This window comes from Pogoniulus pusillus, chromosome 21, assembly GCF_015220805.1.
Source record: "Pogoniulus pusillus isolate bPogPus1 chromosome 21, bPogPus1.pri, whole genome shotgun sequence".
Taxonomy (NCBI): domain Eukaryota; kingdom Metazoa; phylum Chordata; class Aves; order Piciformes; family Lybiidae; genus Pogoniulus; species Pogoniulus pusillus.
The window spans coordinates 3,844,656-3,862,910 of record NC_087284.1 but is presented as its reverse complement, the minus strand read 5'-3'; the positions used below and the strand labels follow the sequence as shown (position 1 = coordinate 3,862,910).

General features: G+C 47.3%; 1 protein-coding gene across 4 annotated transcripts in view; it reads right to left on the bottom strand.

Moving 5' to 3' along the window:
- The window catches only part of CTNND2 (catenin delta 2), a 704,219-nt gene that overhangs the window by 268,276 nt on the left and 417,688 nt on the right, over positions 1 to 18,255 (bottom strand). The gene's annotated exons all lie outside the window — the stretch shown is intronic.

Below are 18,255 nucleotides of genomic sequence, written 5' to 3'. Positions count from 1 at the left end.
GAGGAGGCTCAGGGCTGACCTCATTGCTGTCTACAACTACCTGAAGGGAGGCTGTAGCCAGGTGGGGCTGGGCTCTTCTGACAGGCAAGCAGCAACAGAACAAGGGGACACAGTCTGAAGTTGTGCCAGGGGAGGTCTAGTCTGGATGTTAGGAGGAAGTTGTTGGCAGAGAGAGTGATTGGCATTGGAATGGGCTGCCCAGGGAGGTGGTGGAGTTGCTGTCCCTGGAGGTGTTCAAGCAAAGCTTGGCTGAGGCACTTAGTGCCATGGTCTGGTTGACTGGCCAGGGCTGGGTGCTAGGTTGGCCTGGCTGAGCTTGGAGGTCTCTTCCAATGCAGTTGATTCTCTGATTCTGTGATTGAGAGCTTAAATTCACCTAGAACTGGAAGCCCAGAGAGTGACTCAAAAACTGTACTAAGAAACATGCTTTGTGGAGCAGTGGTTCCCAGAGGGAAAACAGTCCCTGTGTAACACCACAAGAAGTGTAACACCAGAAACCCAAATTCATTTGGGTAATGAAGTGTCAACTTTATCCAGCTACAGTATTCCTCAACTGGATTTTGCAGGGCAACCTGAATTTCCCATCTGAATTGTACTGTCACTCCTGGGAGTCAGCAGGAAAAAGCCCATCTTTGGCAACTGTGAACAGGGAAAATGCAAACACAGAGTTCCAGGGAATCCTGACCACACATGCACCTGGTTTGAAGTATTCACTGAAGATGAATCTTGCACATAGGACACCACATACTGGGTTTGGACACAGAATAGTGTTTGCAGGTTCTCTTCTACTATTTCTTTTGCAATGAGATTGTATATTATTGGATGTGTGAACAATATTAACTTTTGGAGCTCTTATCTCTGACACTTTGTACTCAAACTTGCTTTGGCACAGACAGAATGAAGGAAAACATCAGATAGGATTTGAACTTTTATGCAAAGTCCTCTTTGATAATATATTAAATACTTTCTCTCACAGGGGCTTTCAGCTCCTTGGTGAGCATTTGCTTGCACCCCTCCATTTTCATTATTCACCAAGACCCAAGGCATGAGCCTGCGGCATCCTAGAGGGAATAAATTAGGTTTCTTATGTTTGCTTTTCTTTCAATGCCACACTCAAGAAAGGGAAGGGTTTCTCTGGATATTCTGTAGCACACAGTATTACTCACCAGGCTTTCATGATGCACTTGAACCATAAATCATAGAATCAATCAGGTTGGAAGACCCCTCCAATATCATCCAGTCCAACCTAGCACCCAGCCCTATCCAATCAACCAGACCATGGCACTAAGTGCCTCAGCCAGGCTTTGCTTCAACACCTCCAGGGACAGTGACTCCACCACCTCCCTGGGCAGCCCATTCCAATGCCAATCACTCTCTCTGACAACAACTTCCTCCTAACATCCAGCCTAGACCTCCCCTGACACAACTTGAGACTTTGTCCCCTTGTTCTGTTGCTGCTTGCCTGGCAGAAGAGACCAACCCCACCTGGCTACAGCCTCCCTTCAGGGAGTTGTAGCCAGCAATGAGCTCTGCCCTGAGCCTCCTCTTCTGCAGGCTGCACACCCCCAGCTCCCTCAGCCTGTCCTCATAGGGTTTGTGTTCCAGGCCCTTCACCAGCTTTGTTGCCCTTCTCTGGGCACGCTCCAGCACCTCAAGATCTCTCTTGAATTGAGAGTCCTGTCACTTGAGCAGAGAGTCCATGCTAAATAGAAACAGCCATGACAAATGTTTCAAGAAACAAACTCTGACAGAAGATCAGTGGCAAAAGGCAAACTGAAGACAAGAAAAGAAAGAAGGGTGTACAGAGCAGTTAGCACCAAAGCACTGGAAGGCTTCAGCTTTCAGAAGGGCTCTGACAGTCATTTAAATTACAAGGATCAGATGCATGTTAATCCTAAGGTGACAAACACTTGAAGGATTCTCAGTGGTCCCACAATTATTTCCTGGTTATTCCTAAACACAAATGGACACAATTTGCATGTCAAAAGGATGACTCACCTCTGGAGGCAACACTCCATCATACGGCTGGCTGAAGACGTTTGGGTCGAGTTTTGTCTCATTTACAAAAGCAGTCTGAAACTTACTGCAGACTGTCAGTGACCTGCAACCCACTGAAATCTTGACAAACCTCAGATTTAAGAGAGAGATTTCTCAGCTAAACCTGCTAAACCTTGAATTCCAGACTCATGAGATAGTAGGGCTGGAGACACATTAGAGCTCTTCGAAGGAGACTGCTCAGTTACATTCAGCATTGGCTTCAAATCATTCCCAAAAGCTGTTCTAGGTGCAACACACAAATGAATGACAAGAACTAGACAGAAAAAATGCTTGGCTGATCCAGCTGAAGGCTGTGCTGCCATCCAGACAGACCTGGACACACTGAGAGCTGGGCACAGAGGAACCAGATGAGGTTCAACAAGGACAAGTGCAGAGTCCTGCACCTGGGGAGGAATAACAAACTGCACCAGCACAGGCTGGGAGGTGACTGCTGGAGAGCAGCCCTGTGGAGAGGGACCTGGGGGTGCTGGTGGCTAACAAGTTACCCATGGCACAGCAATGTGCCCTGGTGGCCAAGGAGGCCAATGGGATCCTGGGGTGTGTTAGGAAGAGTGTGTGCAGCAGATCAAGGGAGATTCTCCTCCCCCTCTACTCTGCCCTTCTGAGACTTCATCTTGAATACTGTGTTCAGTTTTGGGCTCTCAATTTAAAGAGGGACAGGGATCTGCTGGAGAGGGTCCAGCGGAGGGCTACAAGGATGACTAGGGGACAGGAGGGCACTGCCTGATGAGGAGAGGCTGAGGGATCTGAAGCTATTTAGTCTGGAAGAGAGAAGACTGGGAGGGGATTTGATAAATGTTTGTAAGTATCTGAAGGCTGCCAGGAGCAGGGGGACAGGCTCTGCTCACTGCTCCCCTGGGATAAGACAAGGAGCAATGGGTGTAAATTGCAGCACAGGAGGTTCTGCCTCAACACAAGGGGGAACTTCTTTACTGTAAGGGTCCCAGAGCACTGGCACAGGCTCCCCAGAGAGGTTATGAGGTCGTCTCCTCTGGGGACTTTCAAGGCCTGTCTGGATGTATTCCTCTGTGATCTGTGTTAGATAGGATTGTCCTGTTCCAACAGGGGGGTTGGACTGGATGATCTGCTTGGATGCCTTCCAACCCCTAACATCCTGTAACCCTGTAATGACCTATGGTGACCTATTAGATGGGCACAAGTCTACAGGACCATATGGGATCCACCCAGGGGTACTTGAGGAGCTGGCAGAAGTGCTCACCAGGCCACTCACCATTCATTGTCCACAGTCCTGGCTAGCCAGGGAGGTCCCAGGTGACTGGAGGCTGGCAAATGTGGCACCCATCCAGAAGAAAGGCCACAAGGATGATTGAGGCAGCTACAGGCCTCTGGGTCTGGCCTCGGTGCCAGGAAAGGCACCAATGTTGAGTACAGGGGAAGAATAACCTCCCTTCTCCTGCTGGCCACACTGCTCCTGATTCAGGCCAGGATGCCATTGGCTCTCTTGGCCACCTGGGCACACTCCTGCCGCATCTTCAGCTCCTATCTACCAGCACCCCCAGGATCCCTTTCTGCCTGGCTGTCCCCAGCCTGTGACGCTGCTGGAGTTGATTAGACCACAAAATGTTCTATGATGTTGCTAGTACTGGTGGCTGAGACATGCTGTAGTCAAGCAGGTCACTCAGGTGTGTTTTGCTATGCTTGTTGTTAATATCCCTAATCTGTAACTAGCTATTAGAAGCACAGAATCAGTCAGGGTTGGAAAGGACCACTAGGCACAATCTAGTCCAAATCCCCCTGACATGGGCAGGGACACTTCTCACTAGATCAGGCTGTCCAGAGCCTCATCCAGCCTGGCCTTAAACACCAGTGGCATCCTGGCCTGCATCAGGAATGGTGTGGCCAGCAGGAGCAGGGAGGTCATTCTGCCCCTGTACTCTGCACTGCTTAGACCACACCTTGAGTGCTGTGTCCAGTTCTGGGCCCCCCAGTTTAGGAGGGACATTGAGATGCTTGAGCGTGTCCAGAGAAGGGCGACGAGGCTGGGGAGAGGCCTTGAGCACAGCCCTACGAGGAGAGGCTGAGGGAGCTGGGATTGGTTAGCCTGGAGAAGAGGAGGCTCAGGGCAGACCTTATTGCTGTCTGCAACTACCTGAGGGGAGGTTGTGGCCAGGAGGAGGTTGCTCTCTTCTCTCAGGTGGCCAGCACCAGAACAAGAGGACACAGCCTCAGGCTGTGCCAGGGGAGATTTAGGCTGGAGGTGAGGAGAAAGTTCTTCCCTGAGAGAGTCATTGGACACTGGAATGGGCTGCCCGGGGAGGTGGTGGAGTCGCCGTCCCTGGAGCTGTTCAAGGCAGGACTGGACGTGGCACTTGGTGCCATGGTCTGGCCTTGAGCTCTGTGGTAAAGGGTTGGACTTGATGATCTGTGAGGTCTCTTCCAACCCTGATGATACTGTGATACTGTGTCATACCTCCAGAGATGAGGCTTCCATCACCTCCCTGGGCAACCCATTGCAGAGTCTCACCACCCTCATGGTAAAGAACTCCCTAACATCCAGTCTGAATCTCCCCATTTCTACCTTTGTTCCATTCCCCCTAGTCCTGTAACTACCTAGACAGCCTAAGAAGTCCCTCCCCAGCTTTCTTGTAGGCCCCTTTAAGATACTGAAAGGTCACAGTTAGATGCATTATTAGCTTGGGTTAAATTCTTCTCTTTCCTTCTGACCTGCAAAATTCATTTTCTAGGTAGGATTTATCCTCTTCTCTTCTGAAAATGCCTCCTAATATTCTCCTATCAAAAAGTTACCTTGGCATATTTCAGCTTTCTATGACTAGATAGCAAAAGGAGAAAGTGTTTTTCAAGTGGCCTAAAGAGTTATACTCGTGGGACTTTATCAGTGGCATCCTTTCCACTAGTTTGATTATCAAAATGACAAACTGACAATGCTTCCTTGCCCAGGTCCTTTCTCAACTACTCTCCTGCAGGAATATTCATCTTCTCTACCTTAACTAAGCAGTTGCCAAGTGGCACTAGAGAAACTGCCTGCTCAGAGCCACAGTAGGAAACAGAAAGGCATCAGAGAGGAGCTAAAATGCCAGTAAGCAGGTTATTCCAGTACACTCTGCTTTGGTTGCAAGTCATCCCGTTCTCCACCTTCACCTCTGGTGTTATCCTTTCTACTCATTCTTCCAGTATAGTCCAACAAAGCACTGCTTAGCCAGTCTGCAATTCCTCTTTTGCTGGGTCCAGCTTTTCTTCAGGGAATCAGGAATGGTGTGGTCAGCAGGAGCAGGGAGGTCATTCTGCCCCTGCACTCTGCACTGGTTAGACCACACCTTGAGTGCTGTGTTCAGTTCTGGGCCCCCCAGTTTAGGAGGGACATTGAGATGCTTGAGCGTGTCCAGAGAAGGGCGACGAGGCTGGGGAGAGGCCTTGAGCACAGCCCTACGAGGAGAGGCTGAGGGAGCTGGGATTGGTTAGCCTGGAGAAGAGGAGGCTCAGGGGAGACCTTATTGCTGTCTACAACTACCTGAGGGGAGGTTGTGGCCAGGAGGAGGTTGCTCTCTTCTCTCAGGTGGCCAGCACCAGAACAAGAGGACACAGCCTCAAGCTACGCCAGGGGAGATTTAGGCTGGAGGTGAGGAGAAAGTTCTTCCCTGAGAGAGTCATTGGACACTGGAATGGGCTGCCCGGGGAGGTGGTGGAGTCGCCGTCCCTGGAGCTGTTCAAGGCAGGATTGGACGTGGCACTTGGTGCCATGGTCTGGCCTTGAGCTCTGTGGTAAAGGGTTGGACTTGATGATCTGTGAGGTCTCTTCCAACCCTGATGATACTGTGATACTGTGATACTAGCCCGAAACACACATGGGCTATTGCCTGACTCCCCCCACCTCTTGCCCATCCTCCACAACCATCTGAAAGACTCCGACTTGCCCTCCTTTGCAACCCATGTTCCCAGGACTTTGACACAAAGCCTTTGAAGAGCCTGTGGCACCTTTTGGTGAGCATGCCTAGACGTGACTGCAGCCCCGCAGACCAGAGTGCTCAGGGAGGTGTAGATGGGGGAAGGAGTTCCTAGAGAAGAGTCCTTTTGCTCCCCACACACAGGAAATATGCTCCAATAGCAGAGGGCCTCAGCTCCTTCTTCACCCTTGCTTCCCTCCCAGGCAAAAACGCTTTTAAACCCAGGGAGGCTTCAGTCCCATGATCAAAAGGTTTTACTGCCCTAGGCACACATCACAGCTGGCTGTGGGATAAAAGGGATGCTTCACACCTGAGTTTGAAGAGGAGGGTAAGTGGCCTTAAAGCAGTATGCAGACAAACACCAGGGAAGAGATAAACACACAAAAGCACACACAAAACTACCCTCAAAAAGGTGAGGGTAGCCTGAGATGTAAGACCACAGGGACTGGAACTCAAGCGGCGCTTCTCCATTCCTCCCTTGGAGGCTACAATGCACAACTCAATGTATAACGCCAGGCTCTGTGGCACCATGCCAGCTGACTGCACACTTACTCATCGGCTGGTGTTCTCCTTTTCATAGCATCACAGAACCAACCAGCTTGGAAGAGATCTCCAAGTCCAACCTAGCACCCAGCCCTGGCCAATCAACCAGACCATGGCACTAAGTGCCTCAGCCAGGCTTTGCTTCAACATCTCCAGGGATGGTGACTCCACCACCTCTCTGGGCAGCCCATTCCAATGCCAATCACTCTCTCTGACAACAACTTCCTAACAACATCCAGCCTAGACCTCCCCTGGCACAACTTGAGACTGTGTCCCCTTGTTCTGTTGCTGCTTGCCTGGCAGAAGAGGCCAACCCCATCTGGCTACAGCCTCCCTTCAGGGAGTTGTAGACAGCAATGAGCTCTGCCCTGAGCCTCCTCTGCTGCAGGCTGCACATCCCCAGCTCCCTCAGCCTCTCCTCACAGGGCTGTGCTCCAGGCCTCTCACCAGCTTCATCACCCTCCTCTGGACACCTTCCAGCACCTCAACATCTCTCTTGAATTGAGGAGCCCAGAACTGGACACAGCACTCAAGCTGTGGCCTGAGCAGTGCTGAGTACAGGGGAACAATAACCTCCCTTGTCTTGCTGGCCACACTGTTCCTGATACAGCCCAGGATGCCATTGGCCTTCTTGGCCACCTGGGCACACTGCTGGCTCATCTTCAGCTACTCTCTACCAGCACCCTCAGGTCCCTTTCTGCCTGGCTGCTCTCAGCCACTCTGTCCCCAGTCTGTAGTGCTGCTTGGGGTTGTTGTGGTCAAGTGTAGAACCCTGCACTTGGCCTTGTTCAATCTCAACCCATTGGCCTCTGCCCACCTATTCAGTCTGTCCAGGTCCCTCTGCAGGGCTCTCCTACCTTCCAACAGCTCCACACCTGCTCCTAGCTTGGTGTCATCTGCAAACTTACTGATGCTGGACTCAATCTCTCTGTCCAGATCATCAATAAAGATATTGAACAGGACTGGGCCCAGCACTGATCCTTGGGGAACACCATTAGTGACATCTACCAACTGGCTGTGGCACCATTCACCACCACTCTCTGGGCATATTTAATTCTGACTTTTGCTTCTACCCACTGATGTTAATATACAGCTCCATGATTTTATTACTCTTGGACAGTATCTCACTGCCCTCCATAATACCACTTCCATAAACCCCAAAAGTATTCTGTCTATTCTGAGTGGTTTTCAAGTCTGACCTTACACTGGCAGAAAAATTGCCTCCTCTATCTGCCATGATTTCTCATGGAGCAAACTTGGTCTCCTGTAGTTTCTGGCAGCCATCACTGATGGCTAATGCTTAACACCTGTGAGCACTTTGTGTCTCAGCATGGGCAGCCATGTGCACCTTCCCTCTCACGTTTTGGCTTTAAAAAAGCAGAGCAATCTTCTTCCTGCCATAGCTAATCACTTCTGATCAGAGGCACCTGCACTGCCCTGAGGTTGGTGTGTGCACACAACGAGCAAAATGCTATTAGATATCCCAACAAATGAATGCTTGCTACTAACTTCACAGACTTCAGCTACTGCAAACCCTTTGCATGCCACAGCATCTTGATGAAGTTTCCTACCACAGAAAAAAGTAAGGGCAAGTTTTCACTTCTCTTAACCTGAAGATCACAGGCTCAGAGGATGTTAGGGGTTGGAAGGGACCCAAGGAGGTCGAGTGCAACCCCCCTGCCACAGCAGGACAATCCTATCTAACACAGATCACAGAGGAACACATCCAGACAGGCCTTGAAAGGCTCCAGAGAAGGAGACTCCACAACCTCTCTGGGCAGCCTGTGCCAGTGCTCTGGGACCCTTACAGTAAAGAAGTTCCCCCTTGTGTTGAGGTGGAACCTCCTGTGCTGCAACTTACACCCATTGCTCCTTGTCTTACTCTAGGGAGCAAGAGAGAAGAGCCTGTCCCCACTCTCCTGGCCATGAGGGATTAAAGATTTCTGTCACTATGTATTGAGACTTCAGTGACAAACATTTCTAGGCTACTGGATAAGGCCTTGCAATGGAGTTTCAGACCCTGAGGAAGCTCCAGCTTCCATGAGTGCCTTTAGCCAGGACACAAAGCGAGACACAGTCATGCCAGTTTAGACTGCACAACACAAGCAAACCTTTTCACTGATGGCACAGATGTCCAAGCATCAGAAATCTCAGTTGAAAGGAATCTTCCCCTTGCTTAATACTCCCTATACCATACACTCTGCTCTCCCTCCCTATCCCAGTGCTCTCTTCTGCTAAGTGAGGTCAAGGCAGAAGATGTTTGCTACAACACAGCATCAGGCTCCTGGCAACTAAAGAGGAAAATGAAGACACCATTCAGATCTGAGAACAAAAAAGATGGTAACCAGCACAGGCAAGCCAGCCTCACTAGCACGCCCTCAAGAGCCAGAAGTCTGGGCATATGAAGCTCACGAGGTTCCAGACACATCCTGTAATCTCACATACTAAATGTACTACAAACCAACATAGCAAGGCACAACTACATGAACTGGAGTGTGTGCTGCAGATCAAAGGAGGTTCTCCTTCCCCTCTACTCTGCCCTGCTGAGACCTCATCTTGAATAATGTGTTCAGTTTTGGGCTTCCCAAATTAAGAGGGTCCAGCGGAGGGCTACGAGGATGACGAGGGGACTGGAGGGCAGTGCCTGATGAGGAGAGGCTGAGGGACCTGAGGCTTTTTAGTCTGGAAAAGAGAAGACTGAGAGGGCATATGATAAATTATTATAAACATCTGAGTACATCGGGGGGGGGGACAGGCTCTGCTCACTGCTGCCTGGGATAGGACAAACAGCAATGGGTGTAAACTGCAGCACAGGAGTTTCCAGCTCAACACAAGGGGGAACTCCTCTACTGTAAGGGTCCCAAGAGCACTGGCACAGGCTGCCCAAAGAGGTTGTGGAGTCTCCTTCTCTGCAGACTTTCAAGGCCTGTCTGGATGTGTTCCTCTGTGCTGGATTGTGTGGTCCTGGTATGGCAGGGGGGTTGAACTCGATGATCTCCTTGGGTCCCCAGAAAGTTAGCTAACATTCTAGCTAATTAAATCAACACAAAGCTACTTTGGTTAAAATTCATTAAACCACTGTGTTTTCCCTATTAAATATACATAAGTATACACATTTACATACATTCACAGACTCCATAAAAATAAACAAACAAATGGTTAAACACCTCTTGAATGCCCTTTTAGTTATGATCAGTCATATCAACAGCCCAAGTCTCACACATATCTTAAAAGCTAAAATACCCAAATACTTTCCTTCATTAGCTGTCCAAAGTATAACTGCACATCACACCTTGACCATTTCATTTGTTCAGTCCTGTGTCTCAGGTGGGGATTTTAAGCCACAGAGAGCTTCTAGTTCTGGGATAATTTAGATCCACCTTGGCTGTGGGTTAATGCTGTACTTGTACCTTCTTTATGTATATAATGTCCTGGCCAAAAGCTGAATAGTGGTGCATGAGGTGAAGTCTTGTCAGCATTTGCAAAAGTATGTGGGAATCTGGGTTTGATGCAGTCTCAAAAGAGTATTTTACTTGCATACAGCTTAAAACCCACAAAGAGGCTTACTTTCCTTGTTATCACTAACATGTATTTGATACTCTCTAACTCTGCTAAGAGTTACTTCTCACAGAAGCACAGAATTTCTCAGACTGGAAAAGCCCTTCAAGCTCATTGAGTCCAATCATCAGTTTCACACTGACAAGTCCTTGACTAAACCAAAGCCCTCAGCACAACATCTCAGCACTAGGAATTGCTATAGTTGCAAAGGACCACCAGGATCAGCCAGTCCAACCTTCATCCCAGCAGCCTTCATCACCAGACCATAGCCTCAAGCACCACAGCCACTCTCCTTTTAAACACCTCCAGGGATGGTGACTCCACCACCTCCCTGGGCAGCCTGTGCCAGTGCCTGGCCACCTGCTCAGCAAAGAACTTCCTCCCAACAGCCAACCTGAACCTCCCCTGATGCAACTTGAGGCCATTGCCTCTTGTCCTATCATTAGTAACTGGGGAGAAGAGACCAGCTGCAGCCTCACTGCAATCTCCTTTTAGGTAGCTGTACAGGGCAATAAGGTCCCCTCTCAGCCTCCTCTTCTCCAGACTAAACACCCCCAGCTCCCTCAGCCTCTCCTCATAGGTCATGTTTGCCAGGCCTCTCCCCAGCCTCATTGCCCTTCTCTGCACCTGCTCCCTAAGCAGAGCCTATTTGGTTTGGCTGAGAGGGAGTCAGCTCTCCCCACAGCACCTTTTGTAGTGCTGCACTTTGCAGTGGTGGCTGGAAAGCACCGTGGTAACACACCAGTGTTTTGGCTACTGCTGAGGACCAAGGCTGTGCTCTTCCAACATTCTTCCCCAGCAGAAGGCTGAGGGGTGGGCAAGACCTAGGGAGGAGATGTGGCTAGGCCAGCTGATCCAATCTGACCAAAAGGGTATTCCACACCATTACACATGAGCTCAGATATAAAAGCTGAAACACAGAAGGAAGTGAGGGGGGATTTGTTAATGGTGTTTGTCCACCAGAGCAACTGCCATGCATACTGAAGCCCTGCTTCCTGAGGAGGGACTGGACACTTTACCTTTACACAGCTTTATATTTACAGCTTAGCACAATATGGAAGTAGGTATTTACAACATATACAGCTATATATATAAGTTTAAAAAGCAATACAGAAACACAACAGCCCTCCCAGAAACCAGAGTCTCCAGGAGGGGCTCCCAACCACCCTTTCACCTCTTTTTCACCTCTCCACCTTATCACAGAGTTTGCCTTACGTTCAAGGTGAGTTTGGAGCATTGGCCAGGGGGGTTAAAAAGCAAAAGGATTAGCTAGACAGCAGGTTAGGGAGAAAAGGGAGGCAGCAAGAACCAGAGAGAGCAACTCAGTAATCTATATTTATGTTCTTGATTTTATCCATCTCAGCAAGCCTATGAGTGCAGCAGACACCACCACTGTTTCCTTTTCACAGCCTAGCATCTAATTCTTCTCACCAAAACATTCCAGCTAGCTTCAAACTAGCACACAGGAGGCCAGCACACACTAGCACTTCAGAGGGCTATGGAGAGGGGGCACATCTGCAATGATCTGCCTCTTGAAAGGGTTTTTCCCATGCTTCTGCTGCTTGGTCTTCCAGACACAATCCTTCCCAGCAAAATGGGCTGCTGTGTTGAGTTTGGCTCTCAGCAGCACTCTGCAGCTCAGTCCACGTGTGGAAGCTGCAAGCAGGTATTTACAAACTACGCTTTTGGGATTCAGACTGTTGCTTGAACAGCCAAATACACTTTGGAACAGCAGAAAAAACTTCCAAAACCTTAACTGCATATCATAGCAATGAGGCAGGTAGACTAAGAATAAAAACTGCAAGTGCAGGCTCATAAGAATCATAGAATCAGTCAGGGTTATGGCAGGGGGTTGGAACTGGCTGAGTTTTGAAGTCCCTTCCAATCTAAACCATTCTATGACTTTGGCACTACAGCCCTACAACTATCTATTCTGAGGCTCAGAGATTTGAGTTTCTTCTGGTAGCCCAAAGAAAAGGAGCATGACTTAAGGAGCATGAATTGATACAGCTTCTGATCCATCTGGTTTTTTACCCAGTAGAAATGTGTGAAGAAAAAAAACACCATAACAACATTACTACATCTATGAAAATTTAAACTATCAGAATGCTCATTCTTTACTGACATGGACAAGATCTGCAGAGCTCTGTACAGAAAATTACTCAGGCTGTCCAGTTGGGTTACAGCAGACCAGCTTGTTTGGCTTGTTTGCCTGCCATAATACCTGCATTCAACTCACTGAATTTCAGGACATCACTTTTCATTGTCATAGAATCAGTCAGGGTGGGAATGGACCACAAGGATCATCCAGTTCCAACCCCCCTGTCATGCCCAGGGACACCCTAGCCTAGAGCAGGCTGCCCACAGCCTCAGCCAGCCTGGCCTTAAACACCTCCAGCCATGGGGCCTCAACCATCTCCCTGGGCAACCCATTCCAGCCTCTCACCACTCTCCTGCTCAACAACTTCCTCCTCACCTCCAGGCTGAATCTCCCCACCTCCAGCTTTGCTTCATTCACCCCGGTCCTGTCACTCCCTGACAGCCTAAAAAGTCCCTCACCAGCTTTTCTGTAGGCCCCCTTCAGATCCTGGAAGGTCACAAAAAGGTCACCTCAGAGCCACCCCCTTCTCCAGACTCAACCCTTCCAGCCTGCCCTCATAAATGACTACGTACACACATGTACACACATACCCATACATGTGCATGCTTGGCACTGCTAACAGTTCAAGTGTAACTAGACTAAAAAGCATTTCTGAAGACGTTTCTAAGGTTACTTGGTTAAAACTGAGTCACTGCATGCTGTTGCATGTCTTATTTTAAATTCAGGCTGCAGTCTAAGAATTGCCATTTTTGTCATTTGAAGTTGTTTCATAATCGAGTTTGGAGGGAATCAGCATAAATAACGACACCTCTTCGGGATTCAATCTCACATGGGTTCAGGTTTAAGCAATCTATGTTTGTGATGTACACAATCTTGGTTTCAATTACTATCTTTAAAATAACAAAAGAAAGAAAAATTGATTGTATCTAAAGGTTTTCCCTCTTTTAAACATCCAAGCCTGGCACTGATATTGTGTGGTTTGTTCAGATCCAGTAGCAGTCATTTCATTTTTGGGCATGATGCTTGAACACACGTGCATTATTTGCATTCCTTGTGTCCCTGGTATTTACTACAAACACTTAGATTTAAAAAAGAAAGGGAAGAAGGAAAAAAATAATTGCTTTGAGTAACATCATCCCCATGATGACACATACAGACCAATGTAACTTCACAGCAGGCAAGCTATCAATCAGTGCAATGTGGTAAGCATTCTCCACTCCGCCTCCCCCTCTCTCTCAAAGGAAAAACAGAAACAAAACAACAGCCCAGCTTTGGATGTTGTGAACAAGAAGCAAAATCCTCATTTACTGAACATTTCTTTTTTCAACACACAACTGCTAGCTCTCCTTTTCAGTGGGTATGATTTCTAACACGCTGAATGGAAAACTCTTGCAAGGTGATATGCTTAAGTGTTCAAATATTAAACCTGTTCTGAGCATAAAAATGCTTACAGGTTGTCTCAGTTCTGGTTCACATTTCCCAGAGACTCAAAAGTTGTTAATAGAACAAATAACAAGGTGTTTGAGGTAGGGGAGTTACAAGTATAGGGAAGGGAAAATCAAATCCTTTCAGTATCTGAAGGGGGCCTACAATAAAGCTGGGGAGAGACTTTTTAGGCTCTCAGGGAGTGACAGGACTGGGGGGAATGGAGCAAAGCTGGAGGTGGGGAGATTCAGACTGGATGTAAAGAGGAAGTTGTTGAGGATGAGAATGGTGAGAGGCTGGAAGGGGTTGCCCAGGGAGGTGACTGAGGCCCCATGGCTGGAGATGTTTAAGGCCAGGCTGGCTGAGAGTGAGGCTAGCCTGCTCTAGGGTAGGGTGTCCCTGGGCATGGCAGGGGGGTTGGAAATAGATGATCCTTGTGGTCTTTTCTAATCCTGCCTGGTTCTATGATTCTAAATACAACCAGATTGATGGCAACAGTTCTGTCCACCACGTGGACTATGGCCACGTGGTAAAACAAAGTGTAGCAGGAAACAGAATGGTGATGCTGGCAAGCAGGGAGGCAGGGCAAGAGAGAGAAAGAGACAGGAAGCCTCTCTGTTTTTTATAGGAGTCTAGACAGGGAGTGGCAGTGGGCTAACCATCACACCTGGTAGTGGGCTAACCACCACTCCGGGTAGTGGGCTAACCATCACTCCTGGTAGTGTTCAGATCCACCCCGGGGAGGAGTCAGGAGGACCTGGGGTCAGGGTCAAAACTACTCCCCCAGGAAGGTTAACCCTTTACACAGGGAAATAAAACAAAGACTCCCTTAGCAGTATCCTTAAGATCTGATCACGCCTAACTCAGAAGCACACTCGTGGGTTTCAGCCTCTGTAGTCCACTGACTTCAGTGAGCCAGTGAAAGTCTAGATTTAGTCAGGCACTTAACACTGCCAGCAAATGTGTAGCTGGGGGGATGGCAGGAGGCTCTGAGGAACAACTAAGGAATGGGAATGGAGTGGAAGCACACAAGAGAAAACTTTTGCACAAGAATGGCTCATGTGACAGAGCTCCTTTCAAGGACTACTTGAAAAGCAGGTCACCACGCTGAAGAAAGAGAGAGGAAGGTTATTTACCAACATACTCTTGCTTCCACTTAGGTGTTTCTTACTTATGGCTTTTCCAAGTTCTGTTTTTTTTCTACCTCTGCATATCTGTCACCTAAATACTAATGCAAGGTACAGATCTCCTGTTTGTTACAAAATAAGTCACCTAAGATCAAGGTTTTTTTGCACACACCTACACTAACTCCAACTTTTGGATAGGGCTGGGTGATAGGTTGGACTGGATGATCTTGGAGGTCTCTTCCAACCTGGTTGATTCTATGATTCTATGATTCAAAGACCCTTGCATTTGTTCCAATCAGCCTTAACCAGGACAGCTAATGAACAAAAGTATTTGGGTATTTTAGCTTTAAGATATGTTATGAGACTTGGGCTGTTGATAGGATTGATCGTAACAAAAATGACATTCAGGAGGTGTTTAACCTGTTTGTTTATTCTTAAGGAATCCATGAGTGTGTATAAATATATACACACTTCATATATATATATATTTAATAGGGAAAATAGAATGGTTTCATTAACTTCAACCTAAGTAGTTTCCTGTAGACTTAATTAGTTAGAAAGCTCCTGTAAGTGCTGTCATGGAATCAACCAGGTTGGACATTCAGGAAGTGTTTAACCTTTTTGTTTGTTTATTTTTAGGGAATCTATGAGTGTGTATAAATAAATACACTTTATATATATTTTTTTTAAGAGGGAAAAAAAATTGGTTTCATTAAATTCAACCAAAGTAGTTTTGTGTAGATTTAATTAGCTAGAAAGTTCTGGTAAGTGCTGTCATAGAATCAACCAGGTTGGACATTCAGAAGGTGTTTAAGCTGTTTGTTTGGTTATTTTTATTGAATCTATGACTGTATATAAATATACATACTCAATATATATATTTAATAGGGAAAATTATTTCATTTATTTTAACCAAAGTAGTTTTCTGTAGATTTAATTAGCTAGAAAGTTCCGGTAAGTGCTGTCATAGAATCAACCAGGTTGGACATTCAGAACGTGTTTAAGCTGTTTGTTTGGTTATTTTTATTGAATCTATGACTGTATATAAATATACATACTTTTTATATATATATTTAATAGGGAAAAATTATTTCATTTATTTTAACCAAAGTAGTTCTCTGTAGATTTAATTAGCTAGAAAGTTCCTGTAAGTGCTGACATAGAATCAACCAGGTTGGACATTCAGAAAGTGTTTAAGCTGTTTGTTTGGTTATTTTTATTGAATTTATGACTGTATATAAATATATATACTTTTTATATATATATATATATATATATTTAAGAGGGAAAACTATTTCATTAACTTTAACCTAAGTAGTTTTCTGTAGATTTAATTAGCTAGAAAGTTCCTGTAAGTGCTGTCATAGAATCAAGCAGGTTGGAAGAGATCTCCAAGTTCAGCCAGTCCAACCTATCATCCATCCAGCCCTAGCTAATCAACTAAACCATGGCACTAAGTGCCTCAGCCAGGCTTTGTTTCAACACCTCCAGGGACAGTGCCTCCACCACCTCCCTGGGCAGCCCATTCCAATGCCAATCACTCTCTCTCACAACAACTTCCTCCTAACATCCAGCCTAGACCTACCCTGGCAAAACTTGAGACTGTGTCCCCTTGTTCTGTTGCTGGGTGCCTAGCAAAAGAGACCAACCCCCACCTGGCTACAACCTCCCTTCAGGTAGTTGTAGACATCAATGAGGTCAGCCCTGAGCCTCCTCTTCTGCAGGCTGCACACCCCCAGCTCCCTCAGCCTCTCCTCACAGGTTTGTACAATTGCTACTGGCCTTTCAGAAAGCCAAAAAAAAAGTCTACCTAGTTGATTCTATGATGTAAACCTGTCTTTCAACCTGAGTCTAGCATGGGAGGAGCAGCTTCTCTTAATATTCTAGCACTTCAGAGTCATGGACTTTATGTCCTACAGAACAATCTCTAAGCTCCCATCAGAGGTTTCTTCAAAAGCAAACCAATACAAATTCAAATGCTAGAAGTACAGAAAGAAACAGGGACTGTGTCTGTTAGAAACTACCTAAAGCAAAGACTTCTACCACATAACAAAGATAAATCAAGGGAATATTGGCAGTTCATACCCAGAAGTTTTAAACTGAATTATCCCCTGTTCCTTTGATGCTGAGAGATCCTTCAGTACCTGTGTAGAGTCACACAGATGTTCCCAAAGCTCCCTAAAATATTAAGCCTGTGGGTATTATACATTTCCAGTTCACAAAGACTGTGGCAAACAACGTTGGACTACGCTGGGGAGAAGTTATACTAATGTAGCTGCTAAATAAACCGCTTTGTAACTTGAGACTGAGCACTTGACAACATGATTAACATAAGTGTTGTGAGACTTCGATTTTGGCATCACTTAGTGATGTCATCTCTACACATTTTGAACTTCAAAAATAGCGTTACAGAAACAAGCCTTTAAAACACCACTCTTTAGGCAAAAAAAAACCCATCAAATAGTTCTTACAAAACAATACATTAGTACAGTATGTTATTATCACTCAATTTCATCTGTATCTTTAGACCCCCTGGAACTATACAGGATGTCAACAACCGTTGTAGTGGGGGAGAGGTGATGGGTGAGAAGAGAAAGGAGGGGGATGAGGTTTTTAACTCTAGGAAAAAAAAACCTTGTGTACCTGCCTGATAAGCAGAACCAAACCTCTTTATGTATCCTATTTATCTTCAAATCTATTTATGTCACACAAGAGAACATATGAGCATAGCAGCTGTTACTATAGCAATGAAACTGGAAATTTTGAGAACACAAAAAAAAGCAAGCCACCCCTGAAGGATGCTCAGTTTAGCTGAGAGAACAGTGCACCAGTACCTCATTTAGAGGAGCTGCTCAAAACCTGCGGTTACAGAGACATTAAATCAGCTGTAACAACCTACTCCCTGAAGAACGCTCGGTGCCAAATAACCGCTGCCTATTACTTGACACAAGTTGGTACGCTGGGAGATCCTCTTAAGTAGCCCCAAACTTGTCAAATACCCCAAAGCAGCTTGTAAATCTGGGAAAGAGCGACTCTGCAAAACGCTCCCAGTTTCTGATCGCGGCAGAGATGGATTCACCATAGTAACGTACTCCCTACCCGCACCGTGGGAAAGAGCAGGCAGCTCGGCGCCCAGCGCTCCGAGCCCCGCACCCCCCTGACACCAAGCACACCTGCCCGGCAGCGGGAGATGGGATGAGGTGGCAGAAGAAAGGTACTTTCTTAAAGAAGCAGGCAGGCAGAGGGCTACGTCTTCCCACTCTCCGCTGCCGGAACGAAAACCACAATTCCCCCCAAACGCTTTTTCTGTCCAATCCACCCCGCTCCTTTCCCTCCTTGGCCGTGTCACCCTGCCCCGGTGCCGGCGAGGCGGCCTTTCCCCCTGCCTCGCCCCTCAACCCCCACTCCCTTCCGCGGACGCGGCGGCATCGCGCCTCTCCCCTTCTCTCCACTCCTCACACCCCCTCCGCCACCCCCACCCGCCACCCCTCCCCCGCAGCCGCGGACCCAGAGCACTGCC